The 19,918-nt window shown below is 52.7% G+C and overlaps 1 long non-coding RNA gene across 9 annotated transcripts in view; it reads left to right on the forward strand.

The window, feature by feature from the left end:
• The first annotated feature begins 3,048 nt into the window (after positions 1-3,048).
• LOC121445145 overlaps positions 3,049-19,918 on the forward strand; it is a 41,181-nt gene continuing 24,311 nt past the window's right edge. For 4 of the 9 annotated variants that reach the window (XR_005973893.1, XR_005973876.1, XR_005973874.1 and 1 more), the window contains exons 1-6: positions 3,050-3,375; positions 3,625-3,679; positions 3,810-3,919; positions 6,736-6,871; positions 8,529-9,698; positions 9,986-17,579. This is a non-coding gene — a long non-coding RNA (uncharacterized LOC121445145). Of the gene's footprint in view, positions 3,376-3,624; positions 3,680-3,772; positions 3,920-6,735; positions 6,872-8,528; positions 9,699-9,985; positions 17,580-19,918 lie in introns of all 9 variants that reach the window. The other 5 variants (XR_005973892.1, XR_005973890.1, XR_005973888.1 and 2 more) reach the window with 5 other exon arrangements.

The raw sequence follows: 19,918 nt of genomic DNA on the forward strand, positions 1-19,918 counted from the left end.
GCAGGGATTTGATGGGCCCAGTTCTCTAGACATCTCTTTAGGGATGAGAAGAAGAATGTGCTCTTCTTTTTTCTTTTTTTAAAATTATTTATTTATTATGTATACAACACTCTGTGTGTATGCCTGCAGGCCAGAAGAGGGCACCAGACCCCACCACAGATGGCCGTGAGCCACCATGTGGCTGCCGGGAACCGAACCCAGGACCCTCGAAGAACAGGCAACGCCCCCAACCTCTGAACCATCTCTCCAGCCCCAAGAATGTGCTCTTCTGTTTCTTCTTTCCTAGACACGTTGTCACGGAGTCCCCCTGGAATTATGGGCTGCTCCTTGAAGCCATAACGCCGCACGTGAAGGGGTGGGGCACCAGATCAGATTAGGTGCCTGTTTTATTCTCAAGTGCATCTTTTGAAGTCTGATAGCACCTACTCCTGTTGCCCTGACAACCAGCACCCAACAAGAGTTGCTGGGATCACCTTAAAGAAAGTTAGACAGGGGATGTGGCTCAGTGTCTTGGGGGCTCTAGAGCTCAAGGTAGCTGCATCTCTAAGCATCTCCCACAGACAGGATCTTTGGCCAGCAATGGTGATGTTGGTTGTGTTCACTCACCATCACTACTTAGGCGATGAAATGAGGTCAGAGCTACACAAGTGAGAAGGTGGGATGGACTCCATTTCTCACTGCTAGGCTGTCTGGGAATCCCAAAGAACACACTGTGTAGAGGGAAGAGAGTAGAGAGTGGCACACTCCATTTTGTTTTCAGCAGATGGGCAAAAGGAGGTCAAAGGTCTAAGTGCATCCACAGGACTAGATGAAGAATGATGGAGAACCAGGGACAGAGGATATCTGGCAAGCTCAGGCTGGCTTGCGGGTCTGCTAGACATGGGGTCTACCCCCTCCTTGCTGCTCTCAATTTACATCTCACCTGGAGTCTAATAGTGCCAAGCACAACCGCTTTCACACAGAGCCCACAGCATCCCCTAATGATCCACCCTGCCCAATGCTTGCCTTGGCGAGATGTCTCCAGACACTGGCAAGCAGAAACACAGACACACCGCTGATTTCTGAAAACATTAAGATGGGGACAAGAGAAGTAGAGCAGTGGCAGGCAAGTACCTCAAATCTTTTCCTAAATGGATAATGAAACTGGACCGTAGAGGATTCAAGAACACGGTATAAGAAAGACAGTTGACAGTTCATCTTCAAGGTCAGCTTGTCTGGATTTGGGGTCGCCTGGGAGACACACCTCTGGGTGTGCCTGTAAGGATGCAGTCAGAGAGGTTTGGCTGAGGAGGGAAGACCCACCTGGATGTGGACGCCTCCATGCTATGGTCTGGATGCTGGGGCTGAGTTGAGCAGCAGTCTTCACCCCTCTTCACTTGCTGCCTGCAGATGAAGTGTGAGCAGATGCCTTACATGCTGGATGTGAACGGCTGGATGTGGACGGCTCCATCCTATGGTCTGGATGCTGGGGCTGAGTTGAGCAGCGGTCTTCACCCCTCTTCACTTGCTGCCTGCAGATGAAGTGTGAGCAGATGCCTTACATGCTGGCAGCCTTGCCTTCTCCACCATGCTGGACTACACCCTCAAACAGGAGCCAAGATGAACCCTCCCCTCCTTAGGCTGGTTTTGTCAGGTCTTTGACTATGGAAACAAGGTTGATAGGGATTGCTTGGGCGTCTCAGAGAAGAAAGAGGCCATCTGTGTGTACCCTCCCTGTTCGCTGCCAACCTTTGGGCTTGTATCATGGGAAGGTTGGAAGGGGAAGCCAAGGTCCGGAGCTCTGCTCTAGGAATCATGACCCAAGCACGTTTGATTTGCTAATTGGCCCATATAAGGGCTTTGTCCCTGGCAGGGGTGTATCCTAGGCTGTGCTGGTGCCATCAGTTATCCCGTGTTATCCTCCAGCTCTGCAAGTTGAATGTGTGCTTGTGGGTCTGCTGAAGGGCAGGCTGGGGGTTCTTCAGCGAGAGATGTGCACAGGAAGCACGAGTTCAAATCTCTCGTGGGTCCCTCAGAGAGGCTGTGTGCAGCCAATCACCTCTCACAGCCTCTAGATGTGAGCAGTGAAGACGAACAGATACCAAAGTGTGCAAAGGAAAGGCGAGGGCTGGGCCAGGCACACAGTTGAGCAGGTCACTTGCTGCTACGCCTCGCCTGATTCCAGCTGAGTTCCATTCCCTGAACCTGCAAGGTAGGAGGAGAGAACACATTTTGTTTTCCTCTGAGCCCCACAGGCACACTGTGTGAGGGCCTATCCAGCGCTACTGAATAAATTCATAAAAAAAATTAAAAAAGAAAAAAAGGGTGAGCTAGCTTAAATCGGAGAATGGCTTGCTGCCCCCAGCGCAGACGTGCACCAGGTGCCCTTTCCCTATTTAGCGTCTCTCCCCTCCCCCCAGACTGGAAAGGGATAGAGACCCAATCTGGGGAGACACCCATGCACATCTGGTCACATCTGGTCAAGGGCAAGGTCAGAGCTTAGATTTAAGCTGAGGATCAGTGCTCGTTCTAGAAGCAGGGATGATCTAGCACAACGGTTGCTCAGCTGGAAGGGGCATTAACGTCGCCTGGTGGTTCCATTTTATAAGTTTTGGTTCGGTGGCACTGTAGTGGGTCCGAGGAGGTGACAGTTACATCATGGTCTCGAAGGGTGTGTGGATGGTGTTGGCTAGGAGCATCACAGAACCGCAGCTCTTGGTGACTCTTTAGCATCCCTGTGGATATGTGCCAGAGTGCAGGCAAAGCAGATGCCAAAACTGTAGATGGTTGCCACAGACTTGGGTTCGAATCTTTTTGTCCTCCTGACCATGGGTCTACCTAGCAGAGTTCCCTGGGAGCCACGCCCGGGTCCTGTGGGCTAAGGTAGGTACCCGGTCCTCTTTTGGGATCCAAGCCTGGGCTTCTCTTGCTTTAGCACCAAGTCCTTGGCCGCGCCTCCGACAGTCGGCGCCTCTCCACTGGCCAACGTTGCTATGGCAGCGCTGCAGGCAGGGATGCTGAGGCTGAGGCTCGCACTAGCCCCTTTGTGAAGCGCGGGCGGGGGGGGGGGGGGGGGCGGGGAAATGTTCATCCCACGTCAAGCTGCCCTGACCCTCGGACTGCAAGCCAGGTGCTTGTCGGGGTCGCCCCCACCCCCATCCCGGAGGCCGGGTGCGGCACCTCCGACCGCCAGCCGCTCCTGCATTAAAATTTCATGGGCGCTGCAGTAAATGAGAAGACGAAGTCGACTGCACTGGGGGGCCGTAGGGAGGGAGGCTGCGGACCAGTACGGGGAGGAGTTTACGAGGGGAGGCGCTTGCAGGGGCTCCCCTAGTTTTGTTGAAAGCAGGGCACAAAGAGCCCTCTGCACTCCAGCCGCAGGAGCGAGGAGCCAAGGTAAGCCGGAGTCGCCATTCCCTCTCCCAGCCAGGCACACCTGATTCCTGGGAGGGCGATGGGGGTCTCACAGTCCCAGGGAAGTGGTGGCCCGCACTGGGTGAGTGACGGGACCCCCAACCCGCAATGGCCAGATGTGATGCTCCAATGGATGGGTCATGGGAATTGGGACACGGAGGGTTCTGGGGAGGGGGAGGGTCTCGCAGTCATGGTCTGAGGGGAAACAAAGACCCTTCCCTTCCCCCACAGCTAAATGTACATGGGCTTGGAGACCCCAATACACACCAACCCACAAGGTTAGCAGGTAACTGCCTAGGCCGGGGACTGCGCCCAAGAGATCTCAGCAAGGAGGGTGGGTTAGCTGGTGATGTCCCTGACTCCCCTTCCCTCACACCAGGCCCTTACCCTTCCTCCACTTCTGGGACTCATTCCAGACTGGGGCGTCCAGTGCATCTCCGCACCCTCATTGCGACATCGCTCTGGATGATGATCAGACATCCTCCCTCGGGGAGCCACCGCTTTGGCAAAACAGCCCCGCAAAGTGGTAAGAACCCATTTTAGAGATGAGGAAAAGTAAGTCCAGAGAGGGGTATCAGCCTGTCCAAGGTCACAAAGCCAATGATTTTTGAATCCAAACACGATGAATTCTGAAGCCCACGTGGAATCTCCAAAACGATCTGGGTCCACCCTAGTAATTTGGTTCCCCAACCCTCCTAGGCTCTGAGACATTCTTGGCAGAGGCTGGGGATTTGAGAGGGAAAGGTTCAGACCTCTCTTATCCTGGACACGAACGAGATTATTTCTTGGACAGAGGGATTCCAGGGACCCCGGCCTCCCACTCTAGTCCCAGACTCCCAGCACAGGCCTCCAGGCGCCCGGGATTGCTGGCGCGCACACCCCACTGCGGAGCGAAGTCGCGCCAGGAAAACGCCCCCACCTACTGGAGGGAGGGGCGCGGGGAGCGAGAGCGAGCACAGAGCGAGAACTTGCTGGAAGCAGGTTTGTGCTGCCTTCCCAGAGCGCTCTTCCCAGGAGAGCCTCCGGCAGGGATGAGTAACCTCACTCCCGGGGCTCTCCGCAAGTGAGCTGGTGTCTCGCCACGTGGCCCCACGCTTTCAGCACATCTGGAGCTGGGCTGCGCATCTGGAGGTGTTCAGAATGTCTCCTGCTCCCAGATGGGGTCCAATGTCCCCCAACACTGCCCCCTCCCCGTCACCAACCGAGAAGCAGTGGCGGCAAGCAGGTTCCTGGGTCCACTCCATCGGATCCCTGTTTTGGGAGGAGACTGAACTCACCCCACCCAGAGTCTGGTTACTTTCCTATAGAAAGAATGCTATGTGAGCAACTTTATCTCCTGCCTGCCCCACATTGTGTCCTTTTAGTATTCCTTGCGGTTGAGGTTGAGAAGGGCTCCGAAGTCCTCCCTATGCAGACCATGCAGAAAATTTAGCCCATCTCTCTGCCCCGTAAGAGCGCTGGGGGGGGGGGGGGGGGGCACACCTGATATCTTCAGGGCCCCAAAGAAGTACCCGAATCTTTCCCAGCAGGGTGAAGACAATCTCCCTTACCTTGCATAAAAAAAAAAAAATGAGGCATGGTCCTTGCAGTCTCAGTGCTTGGAGGCCTGAGGCAGGAGGATGCCAAGTTGGAGAATACCCTAGGCTACAAAAGTTTGAGCAAGTGAAGGTTAGAGAGAGAGAGAGAGAGAGAGAGAGAGAGAGAAGTCAGGTTAGCAGTTCACCCCTGCCATCTCAACACTTGGGAGGCTGAGGCAGGAGGATCACCCAAAATTAAAAATTAAAAAAATAATAAATTAAGGCAGAGTGTTATGATGTAACCCAGGTTGGCCTTAAATTTATGATCCTTACCCAGGTATGGTGGTGCAGGAGCACGCCTTTAATTCCAGCCTGGGAGGCAGACGCAGGTGGTCCTCTGTGAGTTCCAGGCCAGCCTGGTCTACAGAGTGGGACCCTGTAGTGTGGAGTCATATTCTTGGGTGTGGGGGGCTGTTGGCTGTGAACCAGTGTCAGGGGCCAATGCTGGGGGCAGACCCTGTTCCACACCTGTCTCCCGGCCCGCTCACTTGTGTGGCATCTGCCCTTCTAGATGACCTTCTGCCTTCTGCTGTTGGAATAGTTGCTTGGGGCACTGGGCCTTTTGTGTGGGTTCAATGGGCTAGTGAACAGCTTGAGGCTCCGCTCTCAGTCACAGCCCCCCCTCCCCAGGCCGCTTTTGAGGCCTGGCTCATTTATCACTCTGTGAAACAATAGTCAAGATGTTCAGAAGCACCGGAAGGCTGAGGGTAACATCTGTCTCTCATTCTTTTCTGCATTGATGAGCTCAGATGAGGCAGGTGTTCCCCTGCCCCTGGTGCCAGGTGGTCCCTCTGGAGGAAGGAAAGGCAATGGCAGCCTTGACCATTGTTTCCCTGAGGGTGCAGAGTAGGAAACAAATAAAAAGGAACCTTAACTGCTCTGTGGACTCCTGAAGATAAGCTACTTAGGTCTGGGAGGTGGCATGTGTCCGTGATCTCACTTGGGCGGTGGAGGCAGGAGGATGAGGAGTTCACAGTTATTTTTGGATACAGAGCAAGTTCCAGGCAAGCCTGGGCTACATGGGATCCTCCCCAATCAAATCATCATCATCATCATCATCTTGCACTTAGATATTGGGTGTAAATCAGAGAGGTAAAGTGACCTGTTAAAGGCCACACAGCAATTTAATTTGGAGTCAAGTTTCAAACCTGGATCTGGTATGTGTTTGTGACAGGTGTGGTGCCACCTGTCCCTTAAAAGGGGACTTAATGACTTACCCTGGGAACACGAAAGCAGCTGCTGTAAACTGACCCCCATAGGCATGAAACTTGTAAATTTCCACAATGTCTGTGGGTCTCTCTCATTCTCCGTGCTGGTTTGTTCTCAGCTCAGCTCCCTTCCCCGGCCTCCCCCACCCCTCCTCTGGCTTCAGGCACTTCCTTTCGGGCTCCACCTTTGCTCAGGTCACTTCCTGCTGATCTCTGGAAACCCCCGCCCCCCAGCTTTAGATCCCCAGAGGCTTCTGAAGCTCAGGGCACCTGAGACTCCAAAGTGGTTTGGGCCAGCGGGCTCTTGTCTGCTTTCTCAGTGTGAGCGACCGAAAGGGCAGGAGAAAGAGAAGCACCCGGGACCTCCGCTGAAGCCCTCCACCTTCTCCCTGGCAGCTCTTCACGGATACAGGAGCCTTGTGCCTTTCTTGGGTGGCCTGGGTGTGCTGGGAGCTTTGGTGTGAATTGCATGTCCTTCCCACCTCTCTCTGAGGGTTGTGGTGATGCCAGTGTGTGTAGTGGTGTGTACCCACTCTTCATCCCCCCCCCTGTGATAGGTGTGAGGCCTGTCTGTTCACATGCACATGGCTGCCGTGTGTCAGTGGTACCTGGGAAAGAAGCAAGTCTTCATCTCCTGCATGGATGCAGGTGGCAGAGGTCAGCCAACAGCTTCTGAGTCTCCCACACCTCAAGGTAGGAGAGACCTATGTCTTCTGGGTGCTAGTCCTTTATTGAGTCTTCTGTAGGTGTTCCTGGTCTTGACTTTGTGTGTGGGAGCAGAGCCGTGAGCCACAGTCTACACCACCTCTGACCGTGAGCATCTCAGCTCTGTCTTTTTGTCATGCACGGACATCTTTTGTAGAAAATAATGCCATAGAGGTGTAGTTAGCTTGTTTTTTAATTAGTGTACAAAATAATGGGTTTGGGGCAGGCAGAGTGCCTACCATTCACAAAACCCTGGGTTTGACCCCAGTACAGCACAAACTGGATGCAGTAACATAAGCCTAGAATCCCAGCACTTGGAAGGTGGATGTCAGAGGATGAGAAGAAGTTCAGAGTCAGCTCCGGCTACATAGTGCGTTTGAAGCCAACCTGGGCTTTGAGAGTCTAAGAAATGAGTAACAGGAGCTGGAAAGATGAATCAGTGGTTAAGAGCACTGGCCACTCTTGCAGAGGGCCCAGGTTTGATTTGCAGCACCATGCGGTGGCTCACAGCAGTGTGTAGCTCTAGTTTCAAGGGATCTGACCCCACTTCCAAACTTCTCAGATACTGTACATGGTGCACAGACATGCATGCAGGCAAGACACTCATATGCAAAAGTTTTAAGAAGCTAAAAAGAAAAAGAAAAACAAAACAAAAAAAGAAACTTCTGTGTGTCCCTTCCTACATGTCCCCTCCCAGGCTCAGCCTTCAGAAGGCCAATGGCTGTGACCTCCCTGTATATCAGTCCTGTGCGGCTCAGCCCCTGCTTATACAGCTTTATCACGATGCAACACCTTAAGGGTGCAACCCAGAGATTTTGACTACAGTTACCAAGTCCTGCAGCTGTACTTAATGTCATTGACGTGTGTCCATTGCCCTAGTGAGATCCCCAAGGCTGCGAGTCCATTCTTCTTCACACCCATTAGTGATAAGCTACTTCCTTTCTCTTCTATGGGCGTTTTGTATAAATTTGGCCACATCCACTACTCATATTCTTAGGTTTTATTTTTAATTTTTGAGAGAGAGAGAGAGAGAGAGAGAGAGAGAGAGAGAGAGAGAGAGAGATACTCATTATTCAGCCTGGGCTGGTCCTGAACTCATGACCCTCCTGTCTCAGCCTCGCAAATGCTGGGATTCCAGGAGGGTACTGCTACCACATGCAGCTTGGACTTGTCTTTTCTTAGCAGAGCCTGCGTAGTTTGTCCAAGGTGTGTCAGTAACCCAGCTCCTTTAACTGCCCAGTTGATGCCACTGTGTGTTAGTATTGGTCTTTAGGGATTTTAATTTGCCCCATGCTTCCTAACTGGAGTGTATCCCCTCCAAGGTTCTATGATGCCTGAGAATACAAACAGCCTATGTTTCTGCATTTATTCTCTAGGCTGAGGGGCCATGGTCACTAACTGGTAAAGATCCTGCCAAGTTTCCGCAATAACAACTCAGAGTCACACATTGCACATGTGGGATTGGAGAGCCACAGCCTCATCCTGGCTTTTCTCACTCCCAAACCAACCCATGGCTTCCTTTCTATGCTATGAGACCCAGTCAGCCTGACCTAGGAGCTCGGGTTCCCTGGAAACTTCCACCGTCCTTGCAATGGCCAGGATCCTGGGTTTGCATGCTGTGACAGGATCACTGGTTTATTTGCAGACTTTCTGCTGGTTCCCAGGTCGCAGAGGAGAGCAGGGGATTGGGAAGGGTCGTGGGCACCCTGTGAAGCAGCCTTACAGATAAGTATCCCTTCCCTAGTCCTGGGGCGCCAGCCTGTTCTCTGCTGGTGCATGTGCAAAGGAGGGTTGGCCCTGGAACCCCAAGAGGGAGGGTGGATGTCTGGTGGATGGCTCTGGCTCTTGGGGATGGCGTTTGTAATCTTGGGTAGGCTCCTTGGTCTTCCACATACACAGAGGCCTCCGCAGTGTTTCCCACAGGACATGTTGCTTCTCTCTGCTCCAGGTTCCTGTGGCAGCAGGCTGAGAATGTGCTACGAGATGCCTCCCCTTCCTTGGATCAGGCTCTGGAATACAGATGTAGTACAATTGTCAGGAAAGAGCAAATCTGAGCCCTGGGTTGAGAGTCAGGGTGTCTCTTCAGTTCTGGTGACTTACAGTGGCCTGGATGAGCCCTGTACCTCCCTCTGACTCCAGACATGTTCTCTGCTGTGGTCTAGGAAGGCTGCTTTCATTCCCAGCCATTGCCTTGTATGGCAGGGCAGATGTGTCTCAGGGTCCAGAGAGAGGGATAGGCTTCCAGCAATGGCAGCAGTACTGAGGTCAGAGTTCCAGGCCCCTACTCTGTCCGGACTCCCCCTCTGCTGGCCCTAAGTTGCCCAGCTTGCTCCGAGTTTTCCTGGATCACTGAGGAAACCACAGTATCCATGTTTGTGAAGGATGCTCTGGGTGGCAGGGAAGGAGGAGGCAGGTGGCTCTTGGACCAAGGCAGGGCTTGGGCGTGGTCCTCACCTGGGCCAGGATTGGCTCTTCTGCCTTCCAGAGGCATGCTGTGATGTCCCTGTGGGGGAGGAGCTAGGAGCTAGGCCTGTGATGATGTCGAGGATGTCAGGTATGAGTGAGAAGTGTGTTTCCTTTTAGGAGGGTGGCGGGTCCTGGGAGCCAGAAGAGGAAGGCTTGCTGTACTTAGCCTCAGTGGGGGAGGATGGACTTGATCTGAACCCCATAGTGGAGGCTCTGGGGGGTCATCATCTCACACAGATAAGAATCTGACCTTTAAGGCCGTGCTGGGTATCCAGAGGAGAATGACAGAGACGTGGTCCTACTCTCTGAGATCTTCAGTAAGAAAACATCACCACAGCTCAGCAAGGGGGTGAGCTCTTTGTCCTGCAGAGTGTATGTGTCCATTTGGGGTGGGGTCTCATCTCAGACCGTGGGGATTCTGGAGGACTGTCTTCTGTGCTCGGCTTTGGGAGTCACTTTGGGCGACCTGCCGTTGGCTTTCTGCTGATCCTTTGGGTGAACGCTGCCTTCCTCTCTAAGTTTATTGTAAAAGATTTGTGTCCCAAGCTCTCCCTTTCGTCCTGTGTGTGTTGGGAGCACAGGTTGCAGATTGGGCTATCTGGGGTACCTCACCTTCTTTCATTGTGCCTCCCCCAGATGTCTCCAGACCCTGGTCTGCTTTGGAGCCCTGGATTTTGACCTCATGGAATGGAGAAGAACCTGTCTTCCTGAAGATGCTGTCCTTTTCAATGCCAGAAATGGAGGCCCCTGGAGAAGGCCATTTCTGGAAGATACATTACTTAGTACCCACCCTGCCTTTGATGAACAGATCCAGGGTGGGAGAGTGGGAGAGGGCACTGGAGGCCCTTTCTGATCCCATGTGGATTGGAATCTTCCTCCAGTGTCTGGAGGTGGGGTGGAGCTAAGCCCACTCCTAAGGACTTGTGGGTAGGGCAGGGACTTATGGGCATGGAGGAGGAGCTGCTGGGGAGGAGCCTGATGTCTGTCTTTTGTCTGTTTTTCTTTTCGTCTGTTTGCTGCTTGAATGGTGGTTCTGTTTGGGTGCTTCCTGGGTGAGGCTTAGCTACCTGCTGGTTGTGGTGAGAGGATTGCCAGTCCTGGCCTGGGAGGAGTGGCTAGTCTCTGGGCAGCCAGCAGGGGACCCTGGAAAGAGAAAGGGTGAGTCCTGAGATAAGGAGACCCAGTAGGGAGGCTTACTGGCAGCCATATCATCTCCAGCTTCCTCAGTCACTAGAGTGGACTATACCCTGCAGGGGCTACGGAACCTTTGCCCAGGAGACAGGGCTGCCCAGACCTCACCTCCATCTGTGTCCAGTAGCTGCCGAGGGACTGAGGCTGGCAGACACCTGCACCCCTTCTCAGGGTGAGGTGACCTACTGTAACCCCTGTGTCGGTTCTCCACTGTTGGTCACAGTCCCTCCTGAAGGAGACGGCTCTCACAGTCCCTCCTGAAGGAGACGGCTCTACAGTGTGTGGCCTTCTTCAGGACAGCCTAGAAAGCCTTCTCCCTGGGGCAAGAGGGGCTGTGGGGCTTGGCAACAGAGACTCACACCCCCAGGCTTGAGGCCCTCAGAGCAAGTTCAAGGTGCCAGAAGTATCTTTATGTTCTCATGTGGCCTTTCTCTGTGTCCAGAGTCAGTGGGCTCCTGGGATTTGTCCCACAAGGACACAGTCATTTGAGGACCCAGGCTTAAGACCTCTTCTGAGCTTAGGCACACTTTGTCTCTCCATACACATTGGGGCTGGGGAATCCAGCCTGTGCCTCTTCGGGGACACAGTTTGGACTCTGACAGGGTTGTTTCACAAACATAAGTAGCTAGAGAATAGAATTCCCATATTGGGAGGAACCGATGAATGTCAGATGGGCCCACAGTTGCGGCTGCTGTGCCTGGTGTCTTGGGAACATGGTGGCTGTAGCCAGTGCAGAGCCAGCTCAGGTCTTGGGGCACCCTCTGCTATACAAATCACCTTGCTCTACCAGCCTCCATTTCCACTTTGTCATGTGGGCCATATGCTCTCCTGGTGGCCCCGGCAGCTTCCAAGGGGTCCTGTGCCTGGTGTTCCATACAATCATGCCCATGTGGAAATTTGGGGAGGTTAGGTTGAGGGCCCATCTGGGTAGGTAGGGGGCTTTCTGACCCAGAGGCATTGCTGCTTGGGTCACCCATGTCTGTCTTCCTGACAAGCCTGGGGCTGCGGCTGCTGTTGGTCTCTCTGGTAGATTTCCATGTTTTCCAGAAGGGAAGGAACTCTGTTTCCTGCTGCCAATATTGAGTCCACTCTGGTTCTTTGCTGTGAGCCAGTGTGCTGGTGCTGTCCAGCCATGCTTTAGACACTGGGGATTTCCTAATCAGCAGGGAGAGAAACTGCCCAGGAAGGGGTAGATGATGGGCAGTCAACAGAGGCCCCGAAAGGGAGAGACCGCAGCTCTGGCACTCTGGAGGGGTTTCCTACTCAGGCTGACCCTACCAGGGCCTTGGAGGCTGAGAAAGGTACGGTTTAACTGAGTACCCTTGGGAAGAAATTAAAGCAAAAAAGCGGGATTTTTCAGAGCCCAGAAAACACTAGTGAGCAAGCTTCAGATACTCAGGGAGGGATAGGATGAAACATTTCCTGTTTTTTTTTTTTTTTTTTTTTTTTCTGCCTACAGAATTATTCTCTTACCAAACCCTGTCTAGAATGCTGGGAGACAGGTTGGTCATCAGTAGTGCCAAGAGTGCTAAGTGGTATAACCAGGGAATGCGCAGGCACCTTGGGGTTGCCTGGGAAGGAAGGAAATTGAAGGGGCCAGAGGTGAGAGGGGTCTCAGCCCAGTTCCCTGCAGTGTTTGTAGAGGAAGGCAGGCCAGGCCCGTGGGAGCAGCCAGAGGCCTGGGAGTTGACGATGGGAGAGATGTCCATTTCCAAGCATGGCAGCTCTGGGGTGGGGTGGGGAGGATAGATATTTGGTGGAAAAGACGCTGATGAGTGTGTGCGCCTGTGTGTTTGTGTACATGTGTGCGCGTGAGAAGATCCTGGCTACAACCAGGGAAGGGGGTTTGCCCTGAGGTCAAGCAAAGGACATTTTCAGCAGAGCTGGAGTGTTTGTGGGGGCTCTGAAACCCACAGCAGAGAAACGGAAGCTCTGGGCTTCCAGCAGGGGTCACTGAGGTCAAGCTTGATTCCTGGAGGGGGTGTGTGTTGAGGGGTGTAGAGGCAGACCCCCTGCCCTGGTCAGGCCCCATGCCCAGGCTGGTGGGGACAGGAGGTCTCTGATGGTGGTGGTGGGGTTTGAAGGGGTGGGGTGCATGGTGTGATTTAACCTACTAACCAACTCAGGGCTCGACCAGGACGCTGTGGCACGTGACAAGATGCCTGGCCTTCTGTCAATCGACTAATCCACTAACCTGGCCTGAGCATGCCCTACTAACCCTGCGGCAGCCAAACCCTACTAACTCTGCAGCCCACGGGCCTTCCCAGAGGCTGGGGCAGATGAGGCTGCGGAAAGCCCTGCCTGGGGCCTGGGATCTCTGTGCAGACCCATCCTGCAGGGCAGGGCACGCTAAGAGACGCACCAACTCTGCTGCTGGGGACTGTGTACCAGCCGCCTACCCTCCGTGGTGGAATGGGACCCTTCTACTCCCCTCGATGCCTGTGGTGGGCAGCGGAGGTGCTGCTGCCCAGCAGGGACTTCAAAATGGAAAAAGACAGGGTGAGGGCAGGCTGCAGGGAACTTGGTGCTATGTCCATCCCCTGATCTCGGGTGTTCTGCACACAGACCCTTCTGCCTGAGGCAGACACATGCTTTGAACCCTAACCCTAATCTTTTCCTGTTCTCTTGTCAGCTTTCTCTCTCATAGGCAAACTCTTTTGATTACTAATTGTCTAACCCTGGGGCACCCCACCTGCACCCCGCTGCCCCTTAACTAACTAACGGCCCCTGCTGCCTTCTTCTCTCCTAGTGGCTCCTGTGTGTGTCTGCTGAGGTACCCTGTCCGCTGTGCTGTGCTCTGACCTACTAACAGGTTTCTTTAATCCAGCCCTGCCGAGCTCTGGGCCTCCTGGGGGCTGGTCCCTCCTTCTGGCAAACAGATGTCCCTGGGCTGACCAGGCCAGGTCTGAGGCAGGGGACAACCATATTAGTGATGCCCAGAGGAGGAGGAGGAGGCTGTCCTGTGGGCGTGGGACGCTGGGCTCCGAGCATGACCTCTCTCCTCTGTGCACAGGACTGGTTGCCACCAGGAGTGGATGGGACCAGGGGATCTTGTGGGAGCCAGTGTGGGGCCTGTGTATCTAGAGTGGGCGATACCGGGCCCTACTTAGCCTAGGCCCTCTGTGATTTGGGCCAGGTAGAAAGCGTTAGGAACCCAGGGACTGGCCATCTTATACAGGACCTCGAGGGTGTATGTTTGAACCTCAAGCTGACAGAATGGCATGCCCTCTGTGGAAGCTGTAAGTGAGAGTTTCCTAAGTAGGAAGTATGTGAAGGGGCCTTTCCCCGTGAAGCCACACAACAAAGTCAGGCATTCCTCAAGTGAAGCCTGAGGAGATGGCATCCGGACACTGCAGTCTGAGAAGAGATGGTCAGTGACCAGTAGGCAGTGAGCCTGAGGGACCCACACTTAGGAAGGACAGACTGCCAGCTGCCATGGTGCACAGGTGTGGAAATGCCTATGGAAAGGGATATAGGTGCCCGGACATGAATCCCAAGGGCCCAAAGGCCACTGGGGAGGTCATACCAGCTGTTGTGTTTTGTCCTGTTAATGCTCATGCCTCTGCCCCAGCCAGCCTCCCCCAGAGCCCGCCAGCTGCTAAGCCAGGGCCACACCTGGAGGTGATTTCATGCCTCACCTCCAGTAGGCTCATGGCCTCTCTGGGCTAACCTCTGACTCCCTCGCACTAACTAGCTTTTACCCAGCTGATTCCTGCCTCTCCATGGCTGCCCCAGGGGCTGACCACTAACAGCCAGCCCTGCCTATTGGGGAGGGGGGCGGCGGTATGGGCTCAGGTTCCTGGCCTGGCTTTGGCCGGCTCCCATTAACTACCCTTCCTCTGGACTAATTCATTGTTCCTTTCGGCAGAAATGAATGGCTGTGGCTTTCTCTCTAACAGGTCTCCTTTCCTCCCGCTATCAACACTAATGGCTTGGATGGCGGCATGGCCGGGAAGGGGCTGGTATAGGTTCCGAGCTTGGTGGATGTGGGGAGAACGTAGCTAATGAGAGTAGATCCCATGACTGCTCTGAGTCAGAGCTTCCAAATGTCAATCAAGGTGGTACCCAGGCTGGGGTGTGGCTCAGGCCAGAAGAAAGGATACTGTCATCTACTGAGCATGTCAGTGGGGTCAGACCTACAGTCAGCCTTCTAGAGGTGTGGCCACTGACCCAATCCCATAATCTTATGACCTGCAGGGGCTGTTATCTCATGGAAACTACAGCCTCAGTCCTTGTAAGCAGAGGTAGCTCATAGGTTCCACCTAAGACACCTGTCTGATTTTCTCAAAGGATTTGTTATTTACAGAATCGCTAGAGACAAGACCAGGGTCTGCTTTGAGTCCTTGTTTGAGAGACTTACAGAGCTTTGTCCCTATAAACACCAAATCCAGACAGAAAAATGCACAAGGGCTGTGAATTCTCCAGCCACTCCCACCCTAGAAAAGCCCAGTTTCTCTAACTCTTCTAAGGCAACTCTTTTACACAGGGTAGGTGCACAGAGGCGAGGGTGTGTGGCTAGCAAAGGGAAGTCCTTGGGGAACGGGAGTAGTAGGGGTGTGACACCAGGCTGAGGGGGGCCAGAGGGTCTTGTTTCACTAAGTTGGTCTGGTCTGCAGGTCAGAGCCTAGAATACTGGAGGCTCAGCGACATTGTTTGGGCCTGTGGGTGGCCTCAGAGACAGGTTGCCTGGGTCAGTGGGTGCTGTGAGCACTGCTTTTGCATGGGTTTAGGACTCACTGCAACAGTTAACCAGCCACCAGCGAGCCTGCAGGAGGCCAGAGCTACAGCAGAAATGGAGGAGATGCCTCTTAGGGAGGTGGGTTAGCATACGAGATAGGGCTGGGACGCACCGTTGGCTGCCCTCTCATGGCCGCTCAGCTTCATTTTACCCACAATGCCCAGGAGCTTACGCAGCTGAGGCTGCCCTGCTGGGACCCTGCGCTGCACCAGGCTCTACTCCCGCTGCTGAGACTGGACCGCAGCCTTCTCATCGAAGGCACTAGTTGTCCTCAGTAGCTGAAATTCTGTGTGGTGGGACAGAGCTTGAGTGAGGCAGGCAGGGGGAGAGCTCTCAGAACAGGCGTCACACCAGCCAAACCTCGATAGGCAGGGCACGGCTGAGTACAAGCCCCTGGTAGCTCAAGATCAGAGAGGATCGAAACAGATTCTGGGGGAGCGTATTAGGTGAGGGGCTCAGGATGGGGCAAATCCAAGGCCTTGCCAGCAAACGCGGGCTTCATCCTTGGGGTGCCAGATGTGGTCTGCACTTGTAATTCGAGCACTAAGGCGCTAGAGACAGATCTGTGGGGTCCACCGGCCTGTCAGCCTACCTCATCATATGGTCTGAGCCGGCGGTGGGGCTGGGGTTTCAGGCTACTTCCGTCTCTTCAGCCCAGCAGGGAGGAGCTTGCAGTGTGTCCGGCCCATATTCTAGACTGCACCAGAACTTCTGGTCACTAGGAAGACCCTTTGGTCCAACTGGGAAGGAGCAGGGTTCATAGTGCTCACCCTCAACCCTCATTGGGGTTCATGAGAGATACCTGGAAAGCAAGGGACAGAGGTGACAGGAACTTAAGACTTAATACAGGCCCCAGGCCCCAATGGTGTATGCCTCCTCCAGAAGATCTGGAGGTGGGAGATGTTGACAGTGGTGTGTGCGTGTGTGTGTGTGTGTGTGTGTGTGTGTGTGTGTGTGTGTGTGTGCATGCATGAGGGGTGGGAGAAGAGAGTATGACTAGAGAAAGTCGAGTCACTGAAGGCGCATTCTCATTTGTTCCTGGGCTGCTCCTCCTCCTCTCCTTTACTGAACTTTAGGCTTGTTTTGAGCAGGAGTCTATAGGCAACAGAGCAGCCTTCTGTCTGAAGGTGTCAATATCTCTTTACAGCCTGACTGGAGGGAGGGGCCACTGTGGATTCTGCCCCAGGGTGGGCTGGTGGCAGGTTGGGAACCCTGGTGCAGTCCTCAGGGTCCCCCAACGGCCTCTCTGGAATCTGTCCTAGGGCCCATTGTTTTATGACAGCTCATCAAAGACGTGTGAATTGTTCCTGCTGGGGAATGCTGAGTGTGGGCCCTGGAAGCCTGCTGTAAAGCCTGGATTGTTCTGTGGATTCACCCACAGTTACTGGGTCTTTTGATGTTCATGCTTGTTGCTGCATCTGTGTAAGATGCCATTTTGATATTAAAACTGGCACACACTGGAGAGTGACTGGTTTATGAGGTGGAGGGATGTGTTGTCTTGGGAAGGGACATTCAGCGGGGCTTCTGAGACAGGGTTAGCGGAGTTGCCAAGTCAGCCCAACAAAAGAAGCACTCCTTATTTTATTAAAACATTTGGAGCCAATGTGGCAGCACAGGGCTTTAATGCCAGCACTCAGATCTCTTTGAATTTGAAGCCAGAAAACCCTGTCTCAAAAAACCAAAACCCAATCAACCTAAAACCATACCAAAACAAACCAACCAAACAAAAAGAAACAAAAATGAGAAACAAGCCACTTGGCTCACCAGGTAGAATGCTTGCTATCCAAACTTGGTGGTGAGTTTAATCCCTGAAACCCACAGTAGAAGGAGGAAACAGGTTCCTGAAAGGCGGTCCTTCGACCTCTCCACGTGTGCATCCTGGATCGTCATCCCCCACGTGTGCATCCTGGGCTGTCATCCCCCACGTGTGCATCCTGGATTGTCATCCCCCACGTGTACATCCTGGGCTGTCATCCACCATATGTGCATCCTGGATTGTCATCCCCCACGTGCGCATCCTGGATTGCCATCCCCCACGTGTACATCCTAGGGTGTCATCTCCCAAGTGTGCATCCTGGATTGTCATCCCCCACGTGTGCATCCTGGATCGTCATCCCTCACGTGTGCCTTTTTTTTTTTTCTGTAATGTTGTGACATGTAACCTCCTTGGTGGAAGAGAAAAATGTGCTCGGTGCACGTCTGTGAAAGGATAATGAATATCTGACACACTCTACTATTTCCCTTGGCAGCACCAGTGACAGACATTACTTGTTGATCACCCATCTCTCTTTGGGAACTGAGGTATGTCTTTAGGGTCTTTTTCAGAACAATGTTTTCGGTAACTATAGTGAGTAGTGAGTCTGCTTTTGGGGTTTTTTTTTTTTTGTTGTTGTTGTTGTTTTGTTTGTTTTTTTTTTTAAACTTTGGAATTAGGGTTTGAATGGATTCTCCTGATGAACGTTTGAATCTGGGCATGACCAATTCCTTACTGTGTCCGGAGAAGAGCTGACTTTCTCTGAGCTACCATTTTCTTTGTATAATGGGGACTGTAAAGTTTTTTTGGCCCAACAAACTTCTTCACCTATGCAATAATCCAAATCAGACCAAATCAAACCAACTTAGAAAAGCCCAGGTTTAATGGATGCCAGCACTCCTGGGTGGCCCTCCAGAGAAACACTGAGAGGGGGAAGGAGAACCAGGGAGACAATGTGTTCATTCTGGGGGGGGGTAGTTTAAATAGCCTGTGGGAGTGGTCTTGACCCTCCCTGGGGAGGAGTTGCTGGATGGTTTTCTCAGAGATGGAGTTTGGACTGCAGCAACTCCCGGGGAGGGGGCTTGGAATGGAACTTTCAATTAAACATTTCAGACTTCTTGTAAATATGGATGTCAGGGGGAGAGGCTGGGGTGACGCTTCCAACCAAACATCCCAGACTCCTTGAATAAAGGGGGCACCGACGTGGGAGAAGGGAGAGTTGGGAGTTGGTGGGCTCACGCTCAGTGAGAGGTGTGGTTGGAGAGGCATCCGGTATACTGCCATCCTGGAGACCTCAGGCAGCAGTTCCTTGAGGGAGATGAGAAGACAGCTGGCTAGGAGAAAAAAATATACTTATTACCAGCCCTATGAATGGGGCTAGCCATGGGAAGAGTCAGTAACTGCCAGAAAGAATGGGACAGAGAAGTGTCCTGGTTGTACAGGAGAGGCACGGGTGTATAAGTGAGACAAGAGAGCAGATATGTCCTTTAAAACCAGAATTTAGTTGATAGGTGTCCTTTTGAGCAAGGAGAGCTGGTACCACATCTGAGAACTGTGTGCGAGCATGGGTGTGTGCACTCAAGACAGTGTTTCTCTGTGAACTCGCTCTGTAGACCAGGCTGGTCTGAATGTCAAGACAGTGTTTCTCTGTGAACTCGCTCTGTAGACCAGGCTGGTCTGAATGTCAAGACAGTGTTTCTCTGTGAACTCGCTCTGTAGACCAGGCTGGTCTGAATGTCAAGACAGTGAGTGTTTCTCTGTGAACTCTCTCTGTAGACCAGGCTGGTCTGAATGTCAAGACAGTGTTTCTCTGTGAACTCGCTCTGTAGACCAGGCTGGTCTGAATGTCAAGACAGTGTTTCTCTGTGAACTCGCTCTGTAGACCAGGCTGGTCTGAATGTCAAGACAGTGTTTCTCTGTGAACTCGCTCTGTAGACCAGGCTGGTCTGAATGTCAAGACAGTGTTTCTCTGTGAACTCACTCTGTAGACCAGGCTGGTCTTGAATGCACAGAGATCTGCCTGCCTCTGCTTCCTGAATGCTGGGGTTAAAGGTGTGTCTCACCACCGCCTGGCTGGTTGGAAGGGTTTTGCATTTGGTCTTCTGGAGTTCTAAGCTTTTGCTTGACCCCGTTGCTGTGGGTAGGAGATGCTAAAGACTATATTTTCATGGTACATCTCACTTTGGCACTTAGGGTGCAACTGTAAATAAACTAGACTTTGAAATCTGTGTTAGATTCCCAGTACAAGAATGGAGATGCTGCCTGCTGCTGTCTTTTGTTTGTGAGACAGTCTCTTAGAGCCCAGGCTTGCTACTAATTTGTAGTACTTCTTGCCTCAGCTTCCCTGAAAAAATGTTTTAAAAAAAGTAATTAATTTAAAGTGTGTGTGTGTTGGATTTTCCAAGACAGGATTTCTCTGTGTATCCTTAGGTGTTCTAGAACTAGCTGTGTAGACCAGGCTGGCCTTGAACTCACGGAGATTTGCCTGTCTCTGCCTCTTGACCACCTGGCTTATTTTTATTTTTCAATAAGTGTATGTGTGTGTCTGAAAGTCAATTTGTAAACATGAATGTAGTACCCATGGGGGCCAGAAAACATGTCAGATCCCTGTGAGTAGATGAATTTGAGCCACCTGATATGGGTGCTAGAAATGGAATTCAAGCCTTTTTTAACTGCTGAGCTATCTCTCCCAGCTCCTACAGATGCTAAATTCTGAGAATAACATTCTCTGTTGAATGCCTGTATGACCACTTTCTAGGAATTTGAAAAGGTCAACTCATGTCCTGAAGTTTCTGGTCCTAACGTTTGGACAGGGTCCTTATGTGAGGAGGGCGCATGCTCCAGCACTGTGTTGTCTCCCTGTAGGCTTCTCATCTCAAGATGCTGG

The sequence above is a fragment of the Microtus oregoni genome, unplaced genomic scaffold (genome assembly GCF_018167655.1).
Source record: "Microtus oregoni isolate MIOR12 unplaced genomic scaffold, Mior012 000003F_ref0000135, whole genome shotgun sequence".
NCBI classification, from domain to species: domain Eukaryota; kingdom Metazoa; phylum Chordata; class Mammalia; order Rodentia; family Cricetidae; genus Microtus; species Microtus oregoni.